Consider the following 6849-nt stretch of genomic DNA (forward strand, 5'->3'; position numbering starts at 1 on the left):
CAGCTGAAAGTCTCAGGCTCTCCTGTTTGCACCAACAAGATTTATTTGCAGTAGCATTCTTGGGGGCAGGAGTAAATTCTTTTTATGACTCTTGAAGTATGTTGCCATATTACTTATGCTCTAACATATTTTCCATACCGTTCCCACGAGTCCTTTGTTCAGTGTTTCCTAACTTTTTATAAAAATGTAATTTAATTTTAATATATACAGTTTATAAGTTGAGTCTTGGTTTTCATTTTATTAGTTATTTGTTCAGATACTTTACCTAGTTTATTCTTTTTAAAAATTTTTATTTTTCTGATTTGAAATAGCTGTTTTGTATAAAGCATTTTATCCCTTTTTAATAGTGATCCCTTTCTCCACCCCTGTCCCCCCAACCTCTTTTTTGTGTTTTAATTTCCTTTCTGGTATATTCTAAGCAACAAAATATTTTTGTTTTTATGTGTGCAGGCAGGTGTGTTCTTTTTCCTTTGTGCTTTTTCCTTGTAAACATTTATACTTAGGCCGGAGATGAAGTAATAAATGAAACAAATGATTGGGAGTATGTTTGCCTTTTACATTTAATTTTGTTTCATCAGTAGATATGAATTGACCTAAAACCTTTTCCTTCCCCAGTTAGCTAATTCCAGCACCATCTGGTAGTCCATCCTTCTTGGTTTTTGGCCTTTCTCTATTTGTACTTTAAGATCTTTATTATCTGAGGTAGTTTATTGTGCCAACCTGGCTGGTAAACACATGTGGGGTTAATTGAAGGTGAGCCTCGCCTTTCAAGTTCTCTTGCTTTGTGATGGTCGGACCAGGGTGCAGCTGCCTTAGCCAGGTCCCTGCTTCAGCTGGCAAAGCTCACTTCCTGCAAACATCTCTGAGGAGAAGCCACATGGACCTACCCTGATGCAGCCCTGGGTGCTAGAGCAGCCGTGTGGAGACCCCTGCCAGCGCTGAGATGCTTACACATTCACTGATTCAACTTTCCTCCTGCAGTCGGCATCATTGTGTCTGTTTTGTGAGCTGGAGGAGGACTTTGTGGGTTGGTATTGGACATATGAGTTAAAGGGTTAATGTTGGACTTGTGGGCTTGGGCAGCACTGGGTTGGGATGTTTTCTTGATGTGCACTTAACCTTTATATAACCTCTCGAATACATGAGTTTCTGTGGATTTGTTTCTCTAAAGTACCCAGACTCACACATTATCTTTGGGTCTGTTTCTGTTTGGGATCTTACCATCTATACATTAGGAGCTCTGGTGGCATAGTGGGTCACGTGTTCGGTAGCTAACCTCAAGGTCAACAGTTTGAAACTGCCAGCTGCTCACAGGAGAAAGATGAGGCTTTCTATTCCTGTAACTGGTCCAGTCTCAGAACCCCCCGGCGGCAGTTCTACCCCATCCTTTAGGGTTGTTATGAGTTGGAATCCACTCAATGGCAGTAAGTTTGGTTTGGGTTATCTGCATTGATCTCTATTCTTAATGCCACACCTGTTTTTTTGTGGCCTTCATTTATCTGTAAAAGGGTGTTTGTCTTTTGTACAGATGAAAACTAGGGGGCATCAAAAAGTTCATGGAAAAATGCTTTTTGTTGGCTTTTTAAAATTTTCATATAAATGAGATCAGTATTTGCTCTGTTGGGATTGACATCATTTAACAGTGTTTTCAAGGTTCCCTCATGTTCTAGCAAGTATTAGGACTTCATTTCTCCTTATGGATGAGTGGTATGTAAGTATTACATTTTGCTCATCCAGTTACCTACTGGTGGGCATTTATATTTCTTCTACATGTTGGCCCTTCTGAATAGACACACGATGTGCATGCGTCTGTTTTTGGTATTGCTCTCAGGTGTCTGCAGAACGTACCCAGGGTAGAACTGTGGGATCATATGGTAGTTCTAATCCATGAGTGATGTAAACATTTAAATACTCTACTAACCAAAAGATGTGTGGTTTGAACCCACGCCTCTGAAGGAAAGACAGCCACAGCCTAGAACTATGGAGCACACTTCTATTCGGTAACACAGAGTTGCCAGAGCTCAGTGAAGTTGATAGCAATTGCATTGTGGTGCTTTTTCTTCTTCTAGTAGTTCACTTTTTGAGGAAACACCACTTTTCCGCAGTGGCTATACTCTGATGATGCCATGTCTTTTTAATTACGGATTTAGAATACATAGAGCGAATTCCACTATTTTTAGAAACATTGTAATTACACTCACCTGCCCTTATAATGTTCTTTCTAAGTGGAAGCGTGCACACGATGGTAACAGTCTATAGCCCAGCTGTACCTTGTTGAAAGACGGGCTTGGTTCCATTCCACTGCAGTCAAGTGAGGCGAGGAACTTGTGTTTGGTTTAGTTACGTTTCCGTCATCAAGTGCAATGGCATTACGGAAATGCTTGAAATAGAGTGAAAATGATCAAAATGTGGCATGGACGTAGGCTCTTCGGCAAATGGCAGCGATAGATGTGTTAGCCACAGGGCGGCCACAAACCGTCCATTTGGTAACCACTGCCCTATCTGCAGTGCAGTCGAGCAGTGGCAATAAAGAAGTGACACCTGTACTAAAAGGCTTGCCAAGTAATGGCTCCTCATCCACTTCCTTTCCTGTTTCCTCTTCCTGAGGCCATTTTGGGCTGCTTAGTGTTTTTTACTGTCTATTGGCCTGTTTCTTAGGTGTTTTCACTGGGCCTTTATTCATGGGGTCTTCTCTCTTGAACCGATCAGATTCTTTCAGAGTGGGCCTCTGGTGGTCTGCCCGGCCTCTTGTGCCAGCTTTCATGGAGTCTGTCCAGGATCTCAATAGCCTCTGTGCTAAGAGATACTTGTAACAAGGCCCTTTGCTCTCACGTCCTAAGATTGGTCTGTCTTCTCCCAAGGTTTGCTAGCACAGTAGGTTAGAAAGTTTGAATGTGTCAGCGTGCAATCCCTGGGTAGTGTTCTGTTTTCTGCCCCATGTGGCAGCTGTGGGTCAGAATAGACCCAATAGCAGTGGGTTGTTTTGCGGTTTGTCTTCTGAGAACACATCTCCAACCATGCTGGGCTTTGGGATGGTTGACCAGTGGCCTTAGGTAAGGCGGTAAGGCAAAAGATCTTTAAACACACACACACACACACACACACACACACACACACACAGCCTTAGGTAAGGCGGTAAGGCAAAAGATCTTTAAACACACACACACACACACACAGCCCCCCCCCCCCCAACGCCACCCCTTTTAAAACAAAACAAAACTCAACCCATTGCCATCCACTGGATTCCAATCCACAGCAACTCAGTGTAGGTTTTCAAAGCTGTAAATCTTTGTGGTAGCAGACTCTTCATCTTTCATCCTGCTTTACCCATGGCTTCTGAGTTTTTCTGAATTCTGCTGAGTAAACTGGCGTGCTTCTCCTCTTTCCCTGGTTTTAACATTGTTGTTTTTTATCTGAGTGTAAAAGTAGTTGCCACTTGTCCATTTGTTTCCATTTATTGATGTGTTGTAAACTCCTTTCTAGTTCTTCAGGTCCTTGGCTCCCTCTTCTAGAAAGAGCTCTTTGCTCTCACTTTAGTGGGTTATAATCGGATATATGTGTTAAATCTGCCATCTAATGTGGAACACTTCAGATGAATGCTTACAACTGAAAACCTGAGCTGCGTCTTGGTCTCCCGTCAGTGAACGCTGCCTGAAGAGTCTCGTGTTCCTATTAAGGCAGATAAAAGGTGGTTCTACGCTTTATGCCCCTCAGCTGAGTGTGATCAGCTTCATCTAAGTGTTTACATTTCTTGTTAGGCTCCTTCGGTGTTTATATTGTTACTGTGATGGCTTCTTCAAATTGGCTATTGCTGGTATGAGAAAGTGACTTGATTCCTTTCATATGTTCATTTCATAGCCAGCTCTTACTCTAAGAGCTGTGCAGTTTATCTCTTTAGTTTCCTAGTTATATATAGACAATGATACGTGTATCTGCTTCTTTGTAACAATTACACCTTTTATTTAGGTCTTATGGCAGGTTGCCCTAGAGTTATAACTGGAATGTTATAACGTGCTTTTAGAATATTATCAAGCTTGCAAACTCGTGTTATTTGAATAGGATAAACAGTAGTGCCATGTTGGCTATTGCTGGCCTGTAGTTCTCTAACAGGATGACAGAACTCTGTCCTTTATTTCCAGCTTACCTAGAGGTATTATTTTGGTTGTTTTTGAGAGAGAAAAATTGAATATTAACAAGTGACCTTTTGTATCTGCAGTTTATCGTATTATTAGTTACTCTGCTGGTGTGATTCTCAAATATTAAGTTGATGTAAACTCATCCTTGTGGATAATTCTTTAGAAAAACAATTCACATCATTAGAAGATTAAGTATAACATCATATTCGGTGCATAATCATGTCTTGGGTGAGGTGGGTGGAACAGTTAGAACAGCTTTTTAAAAATATTCCCAACTTGATAAATCCAACTCATCTTCACCTGTTGGCAGCACTTGCTGAAAATGGACATTTCCTCGTACTTGGTACCGCTGCTTGCTTTTTCTTCTACATCACTGGTCTATTTCTTTTTATTTTCCAAAAAGCTTTTCCTTACTCACCAACTTTTAAATTACAGTGTCCCAGGGCTCAAGCTTTGCTTGAATCTTGTCACAAAGTTACCAGCTTTAATAAAATATCAGGTAGCTACTGAGGACTCCCAAATGCCTGTTTCTAGCTCAGACATAACTCTTAAACGCCTGACTCCTCTGTTTATCTTCTTCTTCTTATTTTTAACTGAATTTGTAAAAGATACCTCAATTTTAGTAGGACTTACCCTGCAGTCTGACCTTCCACAGAAAGGATACTTCACCCACGGCCTGCCCACTTAGGTTAATGATAGCCCCATTTACCTGGTTATTCAAGCCAAAGTGTTTCAGTTATCCCTGCTCTGCTCCTTTTCTCTTGAGATCCTGGCTGTCATCACTTTCTGTGGACCTACAAGGTGGAGTCAAAAGTGTTTTGACTAATTCCGTTACTTTTTCCATCTATTTCCTCCACAAATTTCTTGAAGCCCCCTCATATAGTCAAAATGAAGAATCTTGCGTTTAAACTCAGTCAGCCACTTTTACCGCTTTTATCCTTGGCTCTAGCATCTCTAGCTTGGACCATTGCAGTGACACCCTGAGAGTGAATTGTCTCATTTCTCCTTCCTTGGCTTCCTTTAATTTGTTACCAACATAAAAACCAAAGTGGTCTTTTAACAAGTGTGAAGTCATTTTAAAAACCTCCAATGGCTTCAAAGGTCAACCAGAATAAAAGCTAGATAGATTCCTTATGATTCACAAAGCACCGTACAATCTGTTTTGTACTAACCCTGGCTCCCCCCACCACTTTTCTTTCCATTTTAGCTATCCTTAACTTCTATCTAGATCATGAACATCTGAGTCACATTCCTGTTTTTATGCCTTTGCAGTGGTGATTTTTCCCCATCTGCCTGTATGGGGTTACTATAGACTTGTTATGAGTCAGAATCAACTTGTAATGGCAGATTTGTAATATTCCTACTCCACGCCTCCACATATATTCATGATCAAAATCCTAACACCTCCCACAAGTCTTAACTAAAATACCTTTGCCAGTGAGGTTTGCACTATAGCTAATTGCAAGCTGAACCCCTGTATCCATTTTACAGTGTTGTCTACCTTTTGACTACCCTCCCCCCAACCGCAGTTAACCTGGATTACCTTCTCTTCCTATAGAACACTGTGAATTGCCTCTCAACACAAGGGCAAGTACTTCATCTGTGTGTCTCAAGCGCCCAGAGCAGTGTAGAATAAGTGCTCAGTGCATAGCTGTTGGATAAGTAAACGTAATCTGCCTTCTCCATTAAAAAAAATCTTAAAACTACATATGCAGAGTCTTTTGGTCCTTGGGCACTTGTAAATTTATGGCTCTAACACTGATGACGTAGCTACCAGTACACAATGGAGAAGTTCCAGAACATGTAGTAACACAGTGCAGATAATAATACACAGAGTGCGTATGACCATTAAATAAGAGACATTCTGTACAGGGCTAACTTGACGCAGGTCATTTATTAACTCAAGAATTCCTAGCCAGTTGCTTGTGTTCCCATTTGAATGATGTCAGTTGTATTCTGGGCTCTCTTTGTTTTTTGTTTTTTTTTGCATTTCAGTGTTCAACCAACGAGTGGGTTGTGGAATCTCCTGGGATTTTTTCAAAATATTTTTATGTCTGTGGTCCCTGGTAAATATCAGTGATATACTCATACTGTTTTGTGTTTCTTTCGTTTTATTAGGGGCACTGACTACTCATAACAATCCCTACATCCATTTTGTCAGGCACATTTGTATATATGTTGCCATCATCCTTTTCAAAACATTTTCTTTCTACTTGAACCTTTGGTATCAGCTCCTCAGTTTTTTCCTTCCCTTTCCCACCTTCCCACCCTCATGAACTCTTGATAAATTATAAATAATTATTTTCATATCTTACACTGCCCGCTGTCTCCCTTCACCCATGTTTCTGTTAGTTCGTCACCCTGGGTTGTGGTGGTGGGATTATATGTCGATCTTTGCGATCAGTTTCCCCCTTTGCGCCACACCTTCTCCCTACCCTCATGGTACCACAGCTCTCATTGTTGTACCCGAGGGGTTTATCTATCCTGTATTCCATGTGTCAAGAAATCTTATCTGTACCAGTGTACATGCTCTGGTCCAGCCGAATTTATGAGATAGAACTGGGGTCATGAGAGTTGTGGGGAGGAAGCATTAAAGAACTAGAGGGATGCTGTATGTTTTGTCAGTACTACACTGCACCTTAGCTGTCTCGTCCCTTCCTTGTGGCCCTTCTGTGAGGGGGTGTCCATTTATCTATAGATGGTCATTGGGTCT

This window comes from Echinops telfairi, unplaced genomic scaffold (genome assembly GCF_000313985.2).
Source record: "Echinops telfairi isolate 266 unplaced genomic scaffold, ASM31398v2 ScPeMD7_5592;HRSCAF=6446, whole genome shotgun sequence".
NCBI lineage: Eukaryota > Metazoa > Chordata > Mammalia > Afrosoricida > Tenrecidae > Echinops > Echinops telfairi.